Raw genomic sequence first — 23,879 nt, forward strand, 5'->3', positions numbered from 1 at the left:
GGAAATACCTTTACAAGCACACACAGAAACAAGCTTTGAATAAGGTGCAGCTCCATCTAGGTGAGTTAGCAGTCAAGGTTAACCATCACAGAAATCCCTAAATCAGTTGATTTTTTTTTTTTTTAGTAAATTCAGTTTTATTCATTGAATATATATGTTGTAATGCTTTTCTTTTTAAATTTGTTTTTATTAGATTTGGACATATTTCATATGTAAACAACACATTTTGATACCATCGCTTCCCCTCTCCTCTGCCCCTTATATGAAGAGGCTTTTTTTTTCACTAGGCCTGCAGGTCAACCCCATGGGAATTGCGGGTCATACATTATGGGTGCAGCAGACAGTTATAGGGAAAAGGCAATGTCTCTGTGCAAAATGTCCCAACTTGTGGATCTTTCCTCCCCTTCTTCCACAATATTTCCTGAGCCATGCTGGGAGCATTTTAAGTCTACTTCAGTGATGGGCTCTTAGGAGCATGTGGATCTTTGGTTTGGTAGGTGTTGATTATCCTCAGTGTCTATCTCCTTCACCCTTGTGCTGATATCAGATTCACTAGGAAAGCTACACTCTTACTCATTTCCCTAATTCCTCTGTAGTTTTGGCTGGGGCCAGGGTGCAGTGCAATGGGTCTTGATCTCAGAACCAGCTCCCATCTGAAAAAGAGAAGCAGATTCTCCAATGGAGAGTGAAGTCAGCACTGGTTAAGTGGGATAACCATTAATAATTTAGAGAGAATGTAAAGGATGTAGACCCTCTAAGTTGCCAAGATTAATAGGAGCATGACAATGGAAATCATAATCATTATCTGGATATGAATCTGACATGTTTCCCAATTCCAGATATGGTTCCCATTCCACTGAGTGCATCTCTTAGCCAATTCAAGAGCAGGTGGTTACCCACTATGGCTGTGTGCCACTATTGCCCTTATGTGAGCATCACATCAGGTTGTTTGCTTCTTAATAGCTTGAACTTTGAGTAGCTCTGACAGATGTTGGCAACTTTCCCCCTGTAGCTCATGTAGCACCTGCAAGCACTAGATAGCCTAATTGTCTGGAGACTGGCTCTCTTCTGGGTTACAACCAGGTCTCTCCATGTTCTGTGCCAACAGCATATGGTTTCTTCAGTAGTAGGGTCTTACTATTATCCTCTGGTGGGTAATCACGTGCTCTGACAGGAGTCTGTCTTGTTTGTTTTGGGAGATCTTGTAGGTCTCTCTGATCAATAGCTCATTGTGGATATAAACCACAGCCTGGTATAGGGAATTATAGGCCAGTGCCAAGGGAAGAGTAAACAGAAAAAGACAGAAAGAAATAGAAACAGGAGAAATTTAAGGTTAAGATTCATCTCATACTCTCCAAGGCACTTCAATTCATTTGTTCTTCCTAAGGTCCTCTTGACTTCCTGAACAAAACCCAAGTAGTAAAGGAAATTAAACAAGCACTCAACCAATGGGATCTTAGGAAGCTAAAAAGATTTTGCACAGACAAACATACCATAAGCAGAGGCAATATATATCCACTGAATGGGAGGAAATTTTTTCCAGCTATACCACTGATAGAAGCCTAATATCTATAATCTACAAATACCTCAAAAAACTAAACAATAAAAAAACCAAAGAACCCACTATGAAAGTGGGGCAGAGAACTAAATAGGGAGTTCTCAGTGGAAGAATTATAAATGGCTAACACACACTTAAGAAAATGTTCAACATCTGTAACCATTAGGGAAATGCAAATTAAAACAACTATGAGATTCCACCTTACACAGTAAGGACAGCAAACTTTAAAAAATTAAATGAAAACAAATGTTGGAAAGGCTGTGGAGAAATAGGAGCACTCATTCACTATTGGTGGGAATATAAGCTGGTACAACCACTATAGAAATCAATATTGAGACTCCTGACAAGGATGAATATAGAGTTACCAATAGGCCCTGTTATTCCCTTACTGGGTATTTACCCTAAAAGCTCCACATCTCAGTTCAGAGATATTTGTTCAACCACGTTCATAGCTGCTCAGTTCATAATAGCTAATAACTGGAATCAACCCAGATACCCATCATTGGATTAATGGATAACCAAGATATGGTATATCTACACAATAAAAGTGTACTCTGCAATAAGAAAAAAAAATGGCACAATGAATTTTTTAGAACAATGGTTAAACTTGGAATAGATCATTCTAAGTGAACTCACACAATCACAGAAAGATACTCATTGCATCACTCATTTGCGGTTCCTAACCTGGATCAGCCTGGGTTGCTGACATACCTGAGTGGCATCTCTAGGTGTGGACAATAGGGAGGGTGGGGGGAGAGATAGGGGGTCACACAAAACTGAAACCAAATTTAACTGATACCATAGAATCCTATGTCCTGGAAGTTAAACTAAAAATCAAATCAGTTGATTTTGAATGGATTACAGGACAGATTTTTCTGGATGTGCCATGACTGTACTCAGTTGAGTCTTTTGAAAGTGACAGGTTTGCAGTGAGAGCATGTTGTTTGCTGACCTGGAATAAGCCACCAGCCATACTGAGAGCTGCCTGTGGACAATGTTTACTGTGGGGGCTTGATAGCTAAAAATAGTGCCTTCCTTGTAGCTAGCACAGACTGGGAACTTTAATTCCACACCTGAAAAGAAATGAATGACAGCCAACAGCTGTATTAAAGAGGACTCAGCCTTGAGCAAGAAGCACAACATAGTAAACCCAGCCTTGATTTAATTCTGATAAAATCCTCAGCAGTGAATGGAGTCATGATTTTCCAAATCTATGGCAAGACTATTTTATTACTTCAAGTTGATACATTTGTGGTCATCTGTTAATAGCGGAAGCCTTTAGGTGTCTTGGCCAGGAGAATGGCAAGGGAATAGATGGATTGAAAGCCTAATGCTATATGTTAGTGGGCAAGTTAAAGATCACCAACTTTTGGTGGGTAGAAAAGAGAAAAATAAATACATCTTTCTTTATGGAAGGATCAGATATTTTACAGGAAGATCAAAAGCCAGGTAGGTGGAGGGACACTTGGTAATTAGTTGAGACTATGGAGAAACTTTTTCATCATTGGCATACCATGCATTGTGTGAAGGAACAATGGAAAAGGAAATGGAAGAAGTAGATAGCAGTGTCTATAGGATTGAAAATGTTAGAAATTATGAAAACTAGTTTTGAACTGAACAATTACACAAGGTAACAGATATTTGATACAATTAACTATACTCTCAAAATTCTAAGAGTAAGCCAGATTAGTTGATATAATAGCAACACTTGAAAGACTGACGAGATCATGAGTTCAAAGCTACCTTGGGCTACATAATGAGCCCCAGGCCAACCTAAACTACTTAGTAATGTCATGTCTAAACAAAACAAAACAAAGATCTCAGTAAAAATGTCATTTAAAGTTTTCAAACTGATGAGAACAGAAGCAAAACAGTTGTCTCTGAAGCTGACTGATGTTCTTTATTTGATGTTCAGTCAGCAACAATCAGTGTTTTTGATTGGAACATTATGAATATCACCATTGGGAGATTGGGAGGAAATACTGGGGAAAGCACAGAACATTGTACTTGACCATCAGAGTGCGCCCTCAGGCTCTCCAAGTTATTCTCTTTAGTCTGTACAAGTTACCTAACATTTTAAAGTGATAGATGACTCATCCCTGTGTGAAAGGGAAAATGATAGTTCATAATATTTGTTGAAACATTTGTAAGGATTAAATAAGATTATACATATTTTCATATTTCATGATACAATGATTAATTTTTCTCTTTCACTGTGTCAAACAGTAAGTGTTATATCTTTGTTCATTAAAGGTCTAATATTGATATTGTTATTGAGATTATATCATAAGTGCCTAGTAAATATTTGTGAAGGTCATCATGAATGAGTACAGCAATAGCTGTACAGATTCCAAGAGCTGTATTCTAAAGTACTCAACTATAATTGTAAGTTGTTTTATGTCTGAGGAGATAGGAGCTTCAGGTGCTGACTGTGATATACCCCTCCAGCGCCTGGGTAGATTCAATAGCTCTTCAGCATTCTGGCTTTGGCATAGATAATGTGGAGGATGAACCTAAGAAACCTGGGGAAAAGAATGCTTTCTGGTGGTGGAGTCAGGATTAGTAGATCTCAAACATAAGGTCTTTCGGGGAATTTATGAGGAATTCAGTCAGTTCTGAATTCAATGAATTAGAACCTAAAAAAATGTGCCTGTTTCATAGAGGGCTTACTAAGAAGGTGATTACTGGGTGCCCTCTTCAATCTCTGCTGTAGTTAAGATCTTAAAGGTTCCACATCTGTCCATGCACTGAAGGCATAGTATGCAGCCTGCGGCCTAATGGAAAGGCACTGGAACATTTAGTAGGTATAGCTTCTTTGGAGGAAGTTAGATCATGGGAGTGAGCCCTTGAAAGGCCTACTGAGATATTAGGTTTAGACTTTGTCTCTGGCCAGAAGCAACAGAGACAATTGATCATGGACTGAATTCTGTAAAACCATTAGCACAGTAAACCTTCCCCCTTATAAAACTGATGATCTCAGAGAGGCAAAACACTGACTAACACAGTTACTTTCTATTTTAAGTTTACCAACTGAAGATTTATGGGCAATCAGCATAATTGTCATAGCCTCATAAAGGCATATAACCATGTGAGGGCGAAATATGCTGCTATTTTTAATTAATACTATAAGACAATGCCTGAAGCACTGTGTGGTATAAATGAAGCATTTGTCTAGTGGTGTGAGACACAAGGAAGAAAAATATTAGACATGTGCCTTGCTCTCACAGTGTTTGAGCCATTGAACCATGGTTTAGAAATGAAGTGATAGAAACTCCACATGGTCCATGATGTGCTGAAGCTTACCATAGAGCACACAACAGGGTAGCAGCTTCTATGGCAAAAAACAATGTGGGGAGTAGAAACAGAATGTATGGCAGAGCTCATGAGCTTTCATCAACTCAAGACTGCCTTTTCCATCTCCTGTAACCTAGACTTGGTGCAATACCAGCTCAGAATAATGACTGCATATTTATTTCTCATGGAACTAGATGTTTGTTAAAGTGAAAATTTGGACAAGTGGGCACCAAGCCTGGACCAATCCCAGAAGCCTTGTTCATGGTTTCTGGCCATATTTTCATTTTCCCTCTCTGAAAGTCATTGATGCCCTGCTTGGGAAGGCTACTTAGCAAGTCTTTAGCAGAGATTTTGATGAAGGGAGATGTTGGGATGACACTTGTAAGAAATTTTGGAAGCTGGAGAGGGGGTGGCAGCTCCTCTTTGATAGTGCGAATCCTCCACACCACCAGTGGCAGTTAAGATATCAGAAAGCAGTATCATTCAAAACACCATCATCATTTGGCAAGGAGTACACAAATCATGCTCCTTAATATGTGTGATTGTTATGCAAGTTAGCCATAGGTCTTTATCCCAATGGGGGATGAGAATTTCAGTTCTCAGATTTACAAGGGTACCAAAAACTAAGAAAGTTGGCATGTATACTTCCCTAGAGAGGTCAACTGAGCTCTTATTAACAAGATATATATATAATATATCTCAGAACTAGGGATGTAACCAAGAGCTTTCCACATAAGAAACAATGTTCTACCACTGTGCTATATAACCACGCCCAACATTTTATGTAGAGACATTTTATGTACATAGCTAGATTTAAACCTATGACCTACTATCACAGCCTCTTTCTCCAGGGCTGGGATTATAGACCACCTTGCTTTACTGAAGGTGATTCTTTAAAACATGAAAATATTTTAGTTTACCAAGGTATTAAGGCTTGGAGTGTTACTTTCTGCCTGGAAATATCAGTAACAAATTGTTGTATATTAACAGTTTTAAAAACCCAAATCCTTATCATTCAAAGAAAGAACTGAGTTTCAGGGTAATGAAGTTGGCTATGATGGAAGAACCAGGATTTCCTACCTCCAAATTGAGTCATTTTACCTCCACCCCTGCCTCATAAAGGTATATAACTTTTTCTGAAGCTCAATCCCTCTTTTCCTCTCACTTTTTAACATTTTCAACGTTCTTATTGTGATGGTTAATCTCATTTGTAAGTATGATTGGATTTAGAATCTCCTAGGAGACAAATATCTGGGCATGTCTGTGAGTTTCTAAATTAGGTTAATTGAGTTGGGAAGACTGAACCTAAATGTGGGTGGCACCTTTGCATGGGGTTTGTTCCTAAAGTAAATTGAAAGGAAAAGTGAGTACTAGAAATTGTCATCCTCTTCTTCCTAACTGTGATGTGACCAGCTTCATCATGATTCTGTTGTCATGCTTTCCCCACCACAGAGGAATAGAACCTCAAATTGTTAGCTTAAAAACTGAAACAAAATCTTCTTTATGCTGTTTATTTAAGATATTTTTCAATAGCAACAAAAGCAACTAATATTCTGAATGAAGAGGCAAAACTGATGATGCCATTACAGACTTTAGTAAGGGGCTATCTTACCTAGGCCAAAGTTTCAATTTCCTGGAGAGGCAGGCAAGACTTCTGGGAAATGGCAGGCTGATAATCAATGTGACTCTGACTTGTGGCCCAGAGAAGATAGCCGCCCAGGGGCTGAATCAGTTCCTGGAGACATGTCCAAACATGCCCAGACATGTGCTTTTCACACTTTTTGCAACCTTTTTGCCCCAACCAAAGATATACAAATGTAACTGCTGCTTGCCTAGCCAATAATTTTAAATATAACCTAACCTGCCTGGAATTCCTCTAGTTATGCTTAAAAGGGCCCTGCATGCAAGTCTTGAGGCCAAGATTTTATATGACTGGTTGACCCCACTTGCCGGCTGTTTCTGCAGAATAAATGTTCTTTGCTTTTATATACTATTTGAGTCCAGGGTCTTTCTTCAGCCATTTTTGGACCCTTATATTATGAAAACTAAACCATTATGAAAGACACCAAAAGTTGTACATAATTCTCTGATACCTCATATAAGAAAAATATGTAAATAACCACAGTAAAATAGAATTAAGAGGTAGAAAAGGGGTGATGAAGTTAAAAAGAGAGAGAGATCACATAAGTTTGGAAGAAATGGAAAAGCTTCTTAGTGTGCATGATATTTGTAATGAATCCTTGAGTGTTCATAGAACTACGGGAGGGAGGAGGTCTTTGGAACTGTCACATAATAGGCAAAGCAAATTGGCATTTTCATGAGGAGCAACAATAGCTGAATGGGTCCAGGCCCAGAGGTATGTGGTACGGAGGAGATATACTCAGTTTAAATGCATCTAGAAGAGTGGTGAGGCCTAAAACCCCAAGGCTCCCATTTGAATATCACCCTCACTAGTGATATGTGATCTTATAGGAATAGCTTAGAACACTAAACCTGTCAATCTAAAAAATAAGCTTTGTTAAAAATGAGAGGTGCCAAACATAGTTCCTAGCAAACCAAAATAAATTTACATTTTATTATTACATTGTGTTAGAATTTTAGATTGATTTAGCTATCCTGGTCAGAAGACCATTCTTATCTGGAGATTTTACTTTTCACTTTTAATTTTCTTTCTATAATTAATTAAGTCTAGCCAAGTCATTCCTTTTATCCATTTCTCTTTATGAAATCTCTTTTGTATAGTCATCCGTACATGAAACCACAAGATTAATTTTCTATAAATACATCTTGGACCAACAGTCAATAGCTGCTTAAAAATGTGCAGTTTCACCACTGCCGCCATGGGGTCCCAGCTGAGCACGTTGGGCCACGTGGTGCTGTCCCCTGTTTGGTTCCTCTATAGCCTGTTCATGAAGCTTTTCCAGCGCTCCTTGCCCGCCATCACCCTCGACAGCCCAGACATCAAGTACCTGCTGCGGCTGGTTGACAAGGAGATCATCAGCCATGACACGCAGCGCTTCTGCTTTGCCCTGCCTTCACCCCACCACATCCTGGGTCTCCCCATTGGCCAGCACATCTACCTCTAGACACAAATCGACCGGAACCTGCTCATTCGGCCATACACCCCTGTCTCTAGTGATGATGACAAAGGCTTTGTGGACCTGGTTATCAAGGTTGACTTCAAGGACACCCATCCAGAGTTTCCTGCCGGAGGAAAGATGACCCAGTACCTGGAAAACATGCAGATTGGAGACACCATTGAATTCTGGGCCCCAACGGGCTGCTGGTCTACCAGGGCAAACGGAAATTCTCCATCCGCCCTGACAAGATGTCCAGCCCTGTCGTCAAGACAGTGAAGTCTGTGGGCATGATCGCAGGAGGGACAGGAATCACCCCTATGCTGCAGGTGATCTGCGCTGTCATGAAGGACCCGGATGACCACACCATGTGCTACTTGCTCTTTGCCAATCAGACCTAGAAGGACATTTTGCTTCGGCCCGAGTTAGAGGAACTGAGGAATGAACATTCCATTCGCTTCAAGCTGTGGTACACAGTGGACAAGGCCCCAGAAGCCTGGGACTACAGTCAGGGCTTCGTGAACGAGGAAATGATCCGGGACCACCTCCCGCCCCCTGGAGAGGACACGCTGATACTGATGTGTGGACCCCCGCCCATGATCCAGTTCGCCTGCCTGCCCAATCTGTAGCGTGTGGGCCACTCCAAGGAGCACTGCTTCACTTTCTGATGGCCACCATGGTCACTTTCCCACCTCCCGCCCAGGCATTCACCGTGCCCATTCGCTCTCTCCCTCCCTCCCATTGTCTTTCATCCCTCGTATGTCCACATCCCGCCCTAGGGCCTGGGTCCAGCCTGGCCTGCCCAGCCCTGGTCATCCAGCTACATTGGCCCCTGAAGGGTCCCTTTGGGAACAGGGCTCTGTATCAGGTGGCCACCTTCAGTATAGGCTCCTGTTTGAAACTAAGTGACCATTACCAGAGATGTCCTGTGACTGTCCCCTACACGCACACATGCACGTACACACACACACATATACATACACACACATCCCAACACTATCCATCTGTCCACATGGACCTCCACTTATAGAAATCAATAGAAGGGCTGCATGGAGCCACTGCCCCGGGACTTCTGGCTGCCACCCTGACCTCTTCCCTGACACTACATGAAATGGTAATACCCAGAGGTCCTTAGAGGGGAAGCTGGGGGTGACAGGTCACCCAAACTGCTGTGCAAAGGCCTCTGGAGTAGCATATGGGCCCTTCTGAAACTCCATTACCTCCCGAAACCCCTTGAGCATCCTAACCAAGTTGTTAGTCCAGCAGAGTGCAGTGGCCCTGGGGGCTGGGCTTGGTCTGGAGCCCTGATGCAGAATGTGGCCACTAGTCTTCTTGATCCCTCCAACCCAAACCTCCCTGCCGCTGGTCCGCAGCCTGGGGGAGGTCCAAGCAGTGCCTCTTGTCAGAAAGACCTGGTGGCCTTGCTGCTGCCTTGTGACAGCAGCATGTTAGCCTCCTGCATACTGGCTTTTTCAGTCATTTATAAGCAGAAATTGTTGAAATAAAACTTTGCTAATACCCTCAAAAAAAAAATAAAATAAAATAAAAAGTGCAGTTTCCTGTCAGTACTCATTCACTCCCTCAAGGCTCTTTCCCCATCAACTCTTATCCCTCATGGCCTCCCCAGTTTCTACTGTTAATAACAGCATACTTTCAACTTTGTTCTTATTATTATTATTGACATATATGGTCTATAACTCAGACTTTCATCAGCCACAATAGCCTTCCTCTAATTCAGATGGGACTTTGTTTTTGCCATATGGGGTTGATTCAGCTTGTCTTGTCTTTGGTTTTGTCATAACTGTATGGCCCACCTGTGTCATGACAAGTCTCACAGACCCCATACTAATTGTCTTGTTCTATTTTCTCTATTACTATGATAGAACTGAATAAATTACTTTCCTGTTTCTGTGGTCAAATACTAGGCAAGTAGAACTTAATGAAGAAAAGATTCATTTGAGCTTTCCTTTTGAGCTCATAATTCACCATGTTAGTAGGGCATGAGGTACAGATGGTCACATTGCATCTGCAATCAGGAAGCAGACAGGAATGCATGCCAGTCTCAGCCACCACTCTCAGTTATATACAGCCCATGACCACAGCCCATGGAATAGTGCTGCCAAAAGTTAAGACAGGCCTTTCCACCTCAACTAGCCTAATGTAGATAGTGCTTCACATGCATGCCCAGAGGCTAGTTTTATTGAGGTGATTCTAGGATATGTCAAGTTGACAATATAAGCCATCAATGGCACTGAATTCATTATAATAACTAGCACCATGAGCTAGGGAGATGGCTCAGTCAACAAAGTGCTTATTGTGCAAACATGAGGGCCTGGATCTGAACCACCAGCAACCTCATAAATGCGAGGTTGGTATGAAGGTGCACTTTGAAGATGGGTTCCCCAGGAAAAGTTTGCCAACTAGACTAGTCATTTCCATATCTGTGACATACAGGCTCATGTTGAGAGACCCTGCCTCAGTCAAATTAAGGTGGGGGGTGATTGAGGAAGCATCAACACCTGGCTATCACGTACATGCTTCCACACATGCACACCACACACATATAAACACAAACAAACAGCTGGTGCCTCGGCTATTTCCTTTGTGCCTTCCTTTGTACTGAGACTGTGCAAGGCATAGAATATCTACGTAGCATGTGTTTGTGAGAGCAATGGACCACCACTTGCCTCTAAAGTCAAAGCAGACAATCTTATCATGTCCATGTCCACAGTAAATTGAAAGAAAACCCTTGGGCCTGTTTGTGACATGCCATTTACTAAATCATCTCCTGCTTGTGAAATGAGCAGAGATGACCCAGAAACCACCCAGGGAGAAATATAGAGGGGAAGGTACATGCTTGTTTTTAATTTCAATTTCCTGACTATATAATGCACTTAAAAATGAAATTTGCAAAGGCACTTCAAGTGCTTTTCTTGCTAACACTTCATTATAAGGTACTTATCAGTAATAAATCCACAAGGTCTATGTTCTTTAGAAAGTAAGAAATAAGGGTCTATGTTATTTACAAATAAGAAATACTTAGGACAAATAAAAACATTGCAACCTCCGCCCACTCACTTGTTTGGTTCTAGAAAAAGCATATAGTTTCTAGAAGAATTAATTAAAGATCTCAGACTATTATTAATATAATGCTTTTAATAATAACATAAAATGCCAAATTTTAATTCTTCTTGCAGGAACTGAATATAAGCTGGTAATTAAGAAGCTAAGGGGAGTTTCTTAATGATATTGTATTTTTTTTTATTATCTAAGTAATCTCTCCTTAGCTCTCTTTTCCCCCTTGTGAGTCATGGTTCAGTGGAGCCCGAGAGAGCTCTGCATGTTGTCTGCTCATGTCCTTCCTTCATTCAGCAGCTGTCACAGGATGAAGGGAAAGGTAAATGCACTTGCTCTCAGTTCTTCAGCACTCGTTTGTTTCTGGCACCATCATGCACTAGCTACCCCTTCTATTGACTTGAAATGAACTTTTCTTTAATGTGTCAACATTTCCCTGATCTCTAGGTTCATCTTCAGTGCTGGGCTTTTATATGACTTAGTCCTTCTATGTCTTAAAACTTCTCACTTTTTTTTCTATCTGAATAATAAGCTCTGTGCTTTCCTTTATAACCTCATGTCTCTTCTCCTTTGACATCCCTTCCTTCTACAGCCTTCCACTTCTCTTCAGTACTGGTTTTGTCTGCTTTAGCATATGCCCTGCCTCAGCCACCAGTGTTATTTACATTTTGATAGTCCTCAAGATTGATGTATTAAGCAAGATCTTGTTTTAGTGGTGAAGACAAGAAAACAAAATCCTAAATAAAAACATACACAAGTAGAGGCATAGTCTGCAAGATTGTCATATATGCCAGAAGAAAAAACAGGGTTTGAGCCCGTGTAGGAGAATGGCAATTCCAAGAAAGTCCAAGGAGATGCACTAGGAAGGTGATGGTGGCATGAGGTCCTCAGAATAGCCAGGAGTATGTATAATTTGATCAAGAACTTTTCATGTCTTTAAAAAAATTGTTATTATTTGTATATATTTATAGGGAATAATGTGACAATTTGATACATGTATATAATGAATCATGATCAAATCAGTTTAATAAGTACTTTCATCTCTTTATACTTTTGTTTTAATTTTAATTAACATATAGTAGTACTGCATATTCATGAGGCAAACTATGATCTTTCATTAGTGTGGAGGCATAGTTGTTCCTAAACATCTGCATTGGGACTGGAGAGATTGCTTAACAATTAAGACACTTGCCTGCAAAATCAAAGGACCTTGGTTCAATTCCCCAGGACCCACGTAAACCAGATGCACAAGGTGGCACTTGCATCTGGACTTCATTTGTAGTGGCTTGAGGCCCTGGTGCACCCATTTATGCTCTCTCTCTCTCCCTCCCTCTCTCTCTCTCTGCCTCTTTCCCTCTCTTAAATAAATAAATAGATGGGCTTTATGAACAAACAGAGCTGTAAGACAGGAGAGGTTGGATGGGTAAGGACACTGACCATGCAAAGCTGTGTAACCAGGGGACACAGGACCAATGGAGAATAAGGCACAGTAAAATGATATTATTTGACCCTTTCTAAACAAATTATTCCACCATTGCTATGAGATTCAGCTACATAGCAGTAATCTGGGGAACATCCTGTTGCAGTGTCAAGGAGAGAAGTAACAAAGGTTAGACCAGATTGTTATCACGGGTGATGGGAAAAATAATAGTGTTGTCATTCATGTGATTGGAAGCTCAATCTGGCAACATTTGCACAGGGACTGAGCACAGGATGAGAGAAGATGGAAGACTTAAAGATGACTTCTAAAATTTGGGCCCTGAGTAACCATCAGAAATGAGGCTGAGGGGATGAGAAACATGTGGGACATGCAGCTAATGGAAGAAAATACAGAGTTTGGTTTTGGACATGTTAAATTTGTTATGATTTACTAGAAATTTAAGTGGAGTTGGTAAGTAGAGGACATTGATTTCTAGGATTTTCTGTGTGGGTGTGTGTGCATGCACACACGTGCACCACAGTCATTGCTGTAGCAGAAAGACTTGAAGAGGCCATCAAGGGGTCTTATGTAGATAAGAACAGATATCCAAGAGCCAGTCTCTTTGCCCTCAGGCTGCATAACTGCATAGATTCTACACATGGCCATCTACAACCTAGAACTATCTTCTGCAGTGCCATGCATCTCCACCTCTGGGAAAACCATTCTCACCATGACCTTCTGATGTGGACTCCTCTCAAATTAAACTGCTGAGTGCATGTGCTCACCTTCCAGAAACTCTGCTCCAGCTTTGCAACTCATATGACAAAGGCTTTCTGGGAGGCATTCTAGCTACCAGCCTCTTCCTTTCAGACAGGGTGACTATTCTAATCAAAACCATAGCACTTCTTTCTGGAAAGACTCATTTGGCTTCTCTCTTGTCAAAGTTCAAGGTCAAATAACTTTAGACTTTCCAAGGTTGGATCAAAGTATTTCCCAATTTTTAACTCCTATCTTACTACCTAACTCTTCCATCACTGGTTGCCAACCATTCCACCTCTATTCTGAATGCGAGCTGCCTGCCAAACAGAATCCTCATTATGTTATGTCAGTATTCCTTTCTGCCTCCACCAGTGTGGAAATGTCATTTTCCCATTCATTCTCTTTCATCTGAATCAAACCATTTTCATTAGCTCTCATCTTCTCTACCAGAACCTCCCCATCCCACTCTACTTTGGCCCATTTTAGTTTTCAATTAATAAGACCTAGTGTCAACCCATGATGCCTTTCAGTGATTTCTTGTGCATATATAACCATTCCAGGACATTCGAAAGTCCTATAGGGAAAGAAGAGTGCATTGCTTTCTATTCACCATAACACTAAGCTATTGAGGGTTTTTCAATAAATACTTTCCTGAATTGGATATATAGAACATGCTTCTTGTTGTTTTAACAGGTTCATAGATCAGGTGGGTCACCAAAGACTCCTATACAAGCTCCATATAATTCTGTCTGCCTGCTGTCATCAAGTACACCAGCTCCCCCTATTCCCAAATATCTATTCTTTTTTTTAATTTTTATTAATATTTTTTATGATTATAAAATATATCCCATGGTAATTCCCTCCCTCCCCACCCCCACACTTTCCCGCAAATATCTATTCTTTATGCTTAAAGTTTAAGGTCCAGATGGCTTAGGTTCTATCTACTACTGTATATTTATGAGAATATGAAAAAATACAGCTACATGGATCAATGTGTCTAAAGTTGCATGTCACAGTGAACATGATACATGATTATTTGATTTGGAAATGCAATATCAATAGATAGCTGCCATTCAGTTCAATCTAGAGGGAATCTGGCCCAGTTCCAGATCCTGGGTATTTGGGGGCATTATTTGGCTGTTATCAACACAGTTGAGAAATCAGCTCAGAGATCCATAGAGCAAAAAATAGATCTTGCTTCAGAGCCTAGGGCAGAGGGAAAAAAAAAAACAGCTGTAAATAGCCTGAAATCAGCACATCCTATTTTGAATAAATATTTCCAATAAACAACAAAAGGATTTTTAATAAACAAGAATAACCAGGGCTGGAGAGATGGCTTAGCGGTTAAGCACTTGCCTGTGAAACCTAAGGACCCCAGTTCTAGGCTCGGTTCCCCAGGTCCCACGTTAGCCAGATGCACAAGGGGGCGCATGCATCTGGAGTTCGTTTGCAGAGGCTGGAAGCCCTGGCACGCCCATTCTCTCTCTCTCCCTCTATCTGTCTTTCTCTCTGTGTCTGTCACTCTCAAAAAATTGAATTTAAAAAAAAAACAATAATAACCAGCATCTATTATTGAGCCTGCAAATTTACAAAACACTTCAGAATTTATTATTTTATTTAAGATACCAACAGCCTTTTGAGTAGATACTGAAAAGAGATGATCGCACTTCTACAAATGAAAGATCAAAACTGCAGGACATAGTGAAGTAGGTCCATTTCATCTGGGTAGGAAATAGTAGCAAGTATTTGAAACTAGGACTTTCACATTCATCCACAGCTTTATGTAATGTATCACACTGTCACCCAAAGGTGGAGATTTCATAAAATTTTCTCTGGCTTTATCTAAATGTTTTCCTTCTCCTCTCTGCATTCTCCTTTGAAATAAGAAACTCCACGTAGACATGATCACTCATCCACATATTTGGCAGCAAAGTGAGAGAGTCATATGCTTTATCCCCTTGAACTTTAAAAGATAATTTAATAAATACATTAAAAAATAAATGGATAAGGGTAGCTGAACTAGGTCTTATGTTTCTAATAGAATCATAAATGCCAGAAAGTGCTGGGAGTGATTTATAATCTTGTTATTATAAGTGACTAGGAAGCTTTCAATAGAGTTCTTGTTAATTTCTAGCAGCTGCATTAAATCAGAAACTACTAGCTATTACCAAATCATCATCTCATTTTTCTGCAAATGAGATAGAACACCTGATGATGGGAGTTTGGGGGCTCTTATCTATAATACATGCTGGCCTCATCCTTGACCTCCACAAAGGAAATAAACACAAGTCAGAGGTGCTATGAATTTTGTCATAATAATCATTAGAGATTAATAAGTGGCTGACTATGATATAGGAAATATGCATCATGTGAAAAAAATAGTTTATTATTTTTTTAGAGACAGCATGAGAAAGAGAGAGAGATTGGAGAGATAGAGAATTGGCACACCAGGGTCTCAGCAATCAAACTCCAGATGCTTGCACCATCTTGCGCTTGCCTCATCTTTGCACGTCTGGCTATGGGAACAAGGGTCCTTAGACTTTGCAGGCAAGTGCTTTACCGCTAAGCCATTTCTCCAGCCCCAAAATAGCTTTCTTTAAAAAAAAAAATCAAATATGCTTCATTAAGAGAATAGGTAATGAAATCACTAAATCCTATGCTCTGCATGAAGTTGTCCCACAATTTTAATGTCTCCTGCCTTCTGTACAAGTCTAGTGTCTGTCCTTTTAAAGAAAATAACTATATAAAGGCATCAAATCTTCTGGGTATGACAGACATTCTACCTTCATTATCTTTCTCTATTACAACAAAGCTCCAAGAAGTAGTAATGCTAATGAATAGATAAGTTAACACCTTATGTTGAACAGCTATAAAGAGTCTAAAGCAGGTGTCAGTCAAGCTTTGATGTATAATCCAAAATTTGGAAAACCAGGTATGAGTTAAATGCAGTCAAAGGGAAGGACCAGGGAGAGCTCACTTCCCAGAAAATGCACGTGCTGTTCTGGGCAAATCCTGGAATTATGAAAAAGAGAGCAAAGAAACATATGGCTGAGGTAGAATAAAGCAAAATTTTCATAGAAATATGTTTTACAGAACCTAGTAATGAGCTGGGTGTGGAAAATACAGATGATTTTGTTTTTAAATGAAGGCTAAAATAGGATAAATTCAAATAATCTTTAAAATTGTTTTGTGATTACATTTTTTAAATTTTGAGACAAGTTATCATAAAATATCACTAAACAAGGTCTTCAACTTATGTTTCTTCTGCCTTGGTCTCACAGGAAGATTACAGGCATGTGACTCCCAGATTTTCTGAAATGTTATGTTTTTGTGCTGAGCTGATATGCCTGTTTACACATTCTTCACATTCATTGTCTTCCTGCATGCTCTTCTGTCTCATTGGAATTATTTTGCTCTAAGTTTTGGCATGCTTTATTGTTTAGTTTAGATTGTGGTCAAATATCACATATCAAAGTTAATGCCCACAACCATACAATTAAAATTGTTCATCACTTGTTATTCTGTGTGGTATTTTGAATAGATGTACCCCAATAGATTCAGGAGTTTATTAAAGCATGCAAATTACTATACTTCCAGCTGCCTGGCTGGAGGAGGTGTCACCATTGGCAGATTCTGGGAGTTAGCCCTAATATGTGGTAAGGGTGGATCTGAATTCCAGCCTAAATCTAAGCTCTGCCTGGGATTACTGGAGTGTGCTTGCTTGTGGTGGGTGGTGGATGCTTTTCTCTCTGCATGGATCTGTGTAAGGGGTGGTGGGGGACAGATTCTTCTTCCATTACAGATCTTCTGGTTCTGTAAGCTTCAATAAATTCTGTTCCTCCATAAACTGTGTCTAGTTTGGAAGTTCATTCCAGCAACATGAGGCTGACTACAAGATTATTTTATAATGCTATAGTTTCCTTCAGAAAGCTTACTATTTGCTGAAATTATACACTTCTAGTTACTCAGCACTACTTCATTATAATCTGTTTCATATGGCAATGTATTAATATATGTTGCAGATGCAATATTACTGCTCTCTACAATAATACCTACCTAGGTCATAGTTGAGTGTTTCTAATTGTTGAGGAATGAATGAGTCTTAGAAAGGAGGTTAACATGACAGTTTACTAGACAAACATAGTGCTCCAGACTTGAGAAAAAAATCAGTGACTGTGGTGGTGATTATAAGATGTTCTCCATAGCTGAATGTGTTTTGACTACATGGTCCCCAGTTGGCAGCAATTTGAAAAGGTTGTGAAGCTTTGTAGATTACTTGAGTTTCTTGGAGTAAACCTTGAAGGTTATTAGTTATTAGCTAGGTGTTTTGAGCTAGCTTACTCAGACTACTTCCAGCTTGTACTGTGAGAAGATGTGATGCTCAGTTGCCTGCTCTGCCATGATCTCTTCAACATGATGAAAGTTTCCACTGAAACTGCAAGTGTAAATAAAATCTTGGAGTTGGGAAAATGGTGCATTTGTTAAAGAAGCTTGCTTGAGCAGCTTGCTGGCCTCAGTTTGAATCCCCAGTACCCATGTAAAGCCAGATACATAAAGGGGCACATGTATCTGAGGTTTGTTTGTAGCAGCGAGATGCCCTAGTGTACCCATTCTCTCTTTCTCTCTCTTTCTCTGTCTCCATTTGCAAATTAAATAAAAAGTTAAAAAGTTAAAAACATAAAATAGGTCTAGAGAGATGGTTTAGCAGTTGAAGTGCTCATTTGTGAAGCCTAAGGACCCAGGTTCAATTCCTCAGTACACATAAGCCAGATACATGAGGTGACACATGCATCTGGAGTTTGTTTGCAGAGGATAGAGACTCGGTATGCTTATTCTCTCTCTATCTGCCTCACTCTAATAAATAAATAATTTAAAAAAACATAAAATAAAATCTTTCTTCACATCATGTGCTTTTGTTCAGTGTTTTCTCCTAGCAATGGCAAGAAAACTGCTACAGTGAGCTATCAGCTCACATAGAGAATACTGAAGCTGTGGGCTTTGAAGAAATCATACAATAAAAAGATGAATGGTCCTCGATAGAGCCTTGAAGAAATCTAACATTCAAAAGCCAGGCAGAAGAAGACAAGCCTGTAGTGAAAATAAGGAAGCTGACTTAGAGCCAATAGGAAATGAATGGAAAGTAATATTTAACAGGGAAGAAAGAAATAGAAAGATGAACATTTAAGAATATCAAGTAGAAATTATATTAATGATTATGATGGTGACTTCAGGGATTTTTTTGTGGAATGATTGGTGCGGAAGTATGATTGGCAGATGAAAAATGGGAACTAGAAGTTGGTACATGTAAATGTCATTGTGGTTGTGTTTAGAATCAGAAAATCCCTATACACTCAGTTGGTTTGAATACTTTGTTCCCAGATGGAGGTAACTTGGGAGATGGAGCCTTGCTGATTCATATGTTTTACTGGGGGTAGAATTAGGGATGTCGTAGCCAGCTGCCCCTTTGCAGAGATCATCTCACTCTTTCTGTGTTTTCCATCTGCTGTGGCAGAAGTGATGCCCAGCCTCTGCTCATTCCATGCTTTTCTTGCCATCATGTGCTTCCCTTCTAGCCTGTAAGCCAAAATACACCTTTTCTCCCATCACCTGCTTTTTGTTGAGTGCTTTATACCAGCAACATGAAAGTAACTACAACAGAAAATTGGCACCAGAGGATTGACATAATTAACTACAGTGGAAAACTGGTACCAGAGGAGTGACATTATTGCTGCTAGAAACTTAACCATATAGCTTTTTCTGAGAGGTTTTTTTTTTTTTTTTGAAGAGATTTGCAGAAAAAGGAAGTGTCATGTGCAATGTGGATTTTTGAAAGTGGCCACTGGGTAATGTGAGGCAGGCTTGTTGGCATCCTAGCAAGGAGGAACAGTGAAGCCATGAGGATGAACCATGGTTTGCATTGTAGACCTCAGGATTTTAGAGTTGTTAGGACAATAGAATGCCTACCAAGGAGAGCTGCCAGTTAGAGATGGGACTTCCTCTGGGCTGTTGGCAGTGCAGCAGCGGAGGCAGACTTGGAACCCTAAAGATTTCATCCCAGTTCAAGATGCTACACATGAAGTGACATAATTTGAGTTTTGTCTTTTTTTTTTTTTTTAAGATCTCACATTGGTCCAATCTTTTCTTGATGCATCCAGTGGCATTTTTTGTAGTGTGAATGTTTATTAAGTGCCATTATATGTATTTAGCATGGGTGCTAATTTTATAGGCTTACAGTTAAGAGATTTAAGTCTCAGAGTAGACTTTGGACTTATGTACAGTGTTGGGATTTATAAAAAATAAACTCTGGGGGCTTTTAAAGTTGGGCTGGATAAACTTTTACATCTTAAGCCCATACAAGCTAGGGACAAAATGAAATGGTTTGAATAAGATGTCCCCCATGCACTCATGTACTTTGAATACTTGGTCTTTCATTGGTGGAACTTGGAGGTAGTGAGCTGCTGGAAGAGCTGCAGTTTTGGATGGCAGGTTTAGGGGGCATTATAATAAACTTTTCTTTGCCAGAGCTTAGCACTCTCATGCTGCTATTTTCCACCTGTTATGGCAGAAGTGGTATTCAGTGTCTGCTATCTCATCTTTACCCTGACATCATGAAGCTTCCCCCAGAGAAAATGTAAGTCAAAATAAACCTTGCTACCTATTAGCTGCTTTTGGTCAGGTGCTTTGCCACAGGAACAAGAATGTAACATATTTTTAATTTGTTATTTTTTCATATATTTACCAGCCAATGGGAAGGTGAATTTGATATGCTGAGACGTAGCCCAAATAGAAATGAGAATAATGTTTAGAAAAATTTCCCTAAGAAACTCAGAGGTGCTGAAATACAAAGCACCCCTTGTTACTGGGTATGGTTAAGTATAGAGGAGATTTTTCAGGGCATCTGGCTGGCAAACAAACCCACATAAATGCAGTTCTGCTTAGTCGCAGGAAGGGTAGGTCACCCCATGTTAGTGGTTTCACCTTTTATTCAAAGATGGAAGGGATCAGCCAGTAAGTGAAGAAGGAGACAGATGATGAATGATAGGACCTAGAGGATGGGGATAGACTTGATCAATTGATTGAGATGATTGGAGAAAGCTTGTGGAAAGTAGATATTTGAGTTTAACAATGAATACTTGCAAAACACAGGATAAACATAAGGTCCCTCTGACTTAGGTGAGTCTGGGTTTGTAAGGAATCACTGTACTTGAAGTATCTTTCACTGAAAACTCAGAAAAAAACCAGTAGTTTTATCCAGGATTGGTTTTTGATGATGAATTTATGATGAAAAGGTTAACGATCAAAGGAGTCTGAAGTATCTATATAAGTGTAGAAGAAATGAAGTAAAGATTGTATAAATTGAGATACAGTCAAGGACTTAGTGGTCAGACAGTCTCATGCTAGCAAGTAGTACAAAGTGGTATCAAAATGTGATATTGGAATTAGTGGATTCCATCATTGAGAGGAATCATTGTATTTTATGACAATGCGACTTACTCCTGAGCCCTGTAAAATAACCCTGATGCCTCACTCCTTTATGTGAGGATAATATGTATCTAAAAATCTAGCCTAGAATAGAGCTTAAAATTGGGACTGAGAAGGCCTCATCAATGGGAAGGAAAGGTTGCCAAGATGGGCTCTGGAAGCAGCAGACTAGTTGAATAAAAACAAACAAGCAACAAACACAAAACTGTCACATTTGTTGGCACTTCTTGGTGTCGAGTGTTAACCGGGGAAGGAGCGCCAGGAACAGGCAGTGGGAAGTCTTCTTAGTCAGGGTAAACCCATGCTTCCAAACCTGTGCTTCCCGGTGGCAGACAGCTATCTGTGGTGACAGGTGCTCTCTTTCTAGCTACACAATTATGAGCCAAAGGTCAGCAACCACTGGCCTGCGATACTAGCACAGCCAATCACTCAGGGCCTCCAGCAGTGACAGCAGAAGGCTACACTTTCCCATGAAACCCATGGAACTCGCTGAGACAAGGAAGAGTCTGTTTCCCATTCTGGTTTTGTTCCTCAGCAAACAGAAGCACTTGTCAGACTTGCACATTGCCACGGTAGCAAGGGTTTGAAGGAGGGTAGAGAGAGTTCGAGGAAAAAGACATTAAAAAGAAAATGTCACCATTTCCAATTGCCATATTATTTGACAGTTACTCTTTATGTTGCAACAGCTGCTTAACATGACAAATGATGGCTTTAATGAAAATGCACATGAAGAGATGCAGCGTCAGAAAGAGCTTTCTCTCCTGAGGAGTTGTGGGGCGCATTCACTTAGCAGTGAATGGGACCTTGGTAGCTGTGTTTCCACTTCTTTCAGACAACTGCTAGTAGGTCACTGGATGGAGTGCCAGTCAGGTTTAATTTACAGAAAGTAAACTACATTGTGACTGGAGATCTGCTTAGCAGAGAAGACTCATTGTGGAGTGTGTGATGATGTGTCCACACCTTGGAAGGGTTGAAAAACAGGGTTAAAGATTAGAAAACTATACACTAGGGCTTCCAGAGCTCCTGTTTTACAACCAAGAATCTACTCTCTCTCTCTCTCTCTCTCAAACATAGTCACATAAATTGGGAAGCCACTAATATTTGAAAACTTGACTTAGAAAGCTGCCTTGATGGGGAAGGTATTCCTTGTCTGAGCATGTGAGTGGAGACCACTTCCCTCTCCCTGGGTTCCAGAGACAATAAGCCCAAAGGTCTCCAAACCCTAGTAATCTTACCTCTGAGAAGTAAATGCCTCTAAGAGTCTTGCCATGAGTGATAGCAATAGCAAAGCAGAGCTGCAGAAGTGACCTAAATGTGGAGAAGCAAGGGTAGTGGTTTTAGTGAACTATATGTGCAGGTGTGTAAATAGGTGGAGGGCACTATTGATATGGTTTGGAGCAGGAAAGAAAAGGTGAAAGAAGAAGGCAATGAAGATGGGAGAACAATGACCTGCACTTGGCCCAGCTGTAGCTAACAGCTGCATATCTATGCACTTCCACTCCTGTCTGCTCACCTCTGGACAGTCATGTAAAGGGAAGAAACTATTATTTCAAGTTCTTCAAAGGATGATTTACCAGGTAAGCAAAGCAATAGTGTAGAGTATATTCACACTTCAGAAAACCAAAAGACAGATAGGCCAGGAGTGGAATAATGAAAAGAAAGAGTATTTACAGGGGCTGAAAGACTTTTAAATAGCATTGCCAAAGTCAGCAAGATGTGCTATTATTGGTTTCAGTATGTTTTACACACACACACACACACAAGCACACACACATTATTGAGAATATAGAGAAATCAGAAAAGCTGTAACACATTAGAACGTTTTGTCCAGTATTTGCTGCAAACCATTTTGTGCAAGTAATAATATTGAGCAAAATATTGTTTTATCTTTGTACTTCAGGGAATTATGTTATCTGTTGCTTTTGGAACCATGGCCAGGAAGGACTGTAAACACACAGTGTTTGCCTCCTTAGAAGGTTACCAAAGAACTGTAAATCAATGAGGTAACTCTTAAACTAATGAGGTATCTGTTGAAGTGATCCAAATCCTAAGCAGTGACACTATCATACTTTGGCAATAATGTGGGTCAGGAGAGCTTGCAAGCATGACTGATAGGAATCAAATTAGTAAGTTTCTTGGGATGACAGTTTGTTATCAAACCTAACATATTTTCACCATACAGTCCAGCAGACATACTCTTTTGTATTTATACAAATGAACTGAAAACTTATGTCCACATAAAAACCTACACATGGATGTTTATAACAGCTTTATACATAATTACTAAACCTTGAAAACAACCAAGGTCTTATAGTAGACGGATGGATAAATAAGCTGTGGTATAGCCAGACAATAAAATATTATTCAGTGCTAAAAAGAAATGAGCTATTGAGCTATGAAATATGTAGAGAAAACACATACATATTACTAAGTAAAGAAAGCCAAATTGGAAAGGAAAGACTACATGTTGTTACATTCTAACTTCATGACATTTAGAACAGTTGGGGACAAAAAAAAAAAAAAAAAAGATCCATGGCTGCCAGTGGCTGCATCTTAAGTGAGAGGAGGAACAGAGCATGAAGGACACAGGACACGAGGGCAGCGCAACATTTCTGTATGATGCTGCAATTGTAGACACGTGTCAATGTGTGCTCATCAAACATGAGATGTATAATACTGAAGTGCATCATAATGAAATTACAGACATGGAATGGATATGATTTGTCAAGGAGTCAGCAAAAATGAGAGAGACAGAAAGAGGCTACATATATAATGGCAGATGGGTGTATGGCATATATCTACTTTTCCCTTTGAAGTTTTTGAGCCTAAAATAAATTTATAACTCATTAATTTTAAAAATCGAAGGTGAAATAACAGTATTTCTAGGTTAAAAAGGAGTATGAGAAATTGTTGTTGGTATACCACCTTATAAACAATTTAAAATATTTTTAAAATATTTTATTTATTTATTTATTTGAGAGATAGCAAAGCCTCCAGCTACTGCAAACAAACTCCAGATTCATGCATCCTCTTGTGCATCTGGCCTATGTGAGTCCTGGGGAATCAAAGTTGGGTCCTTAGGCTTCGCAGGCAAGCTCCTTAATCTCTAAGCCATTTCCTCAGCCCCTTATAAACAATTTTAAAGGACATTATTAACACTGAAAGAAGTTGACCCTAGAGAGTAATTCAAATCAACATGAAAAAGTAAATATCA

At 39.9% G+C, this 23,879-nt stretch overlaps 1 protein-coding gene and 1 pseudogene across 4 annotated transcripts in view; both read left to right on the forward strand.

Moving 5' to 3' along the window:
- Positions 1-23,879, forward strand: part of Opcml (opioid binding protein/cell adhesion molecule like) — a 1,382,967-nt gene that overhangs the window by 678,987 nt on the left and 680,101 nt on the right. The window lies entirely within an intron of this gene.
- Positions 7,693-8,950, forward strand: LOC101611226 (annotated as a pseudogene).

This window comes from Jaculus jaculus, chromosome 3 (genome assembly GCF_020740685.1).
Source record: "Jaculus jaculus isolate mJacJac1 chromosome 3, mJacJac1.mat.Y.cur, whole genome shotgun sequence".
NCBI classification, from domain to species: Eukaryota; Metazoa; Chordata; class Mammalia; order Rodentia; family Dipodidae; genus Jaculus; species Jaculus jaculus.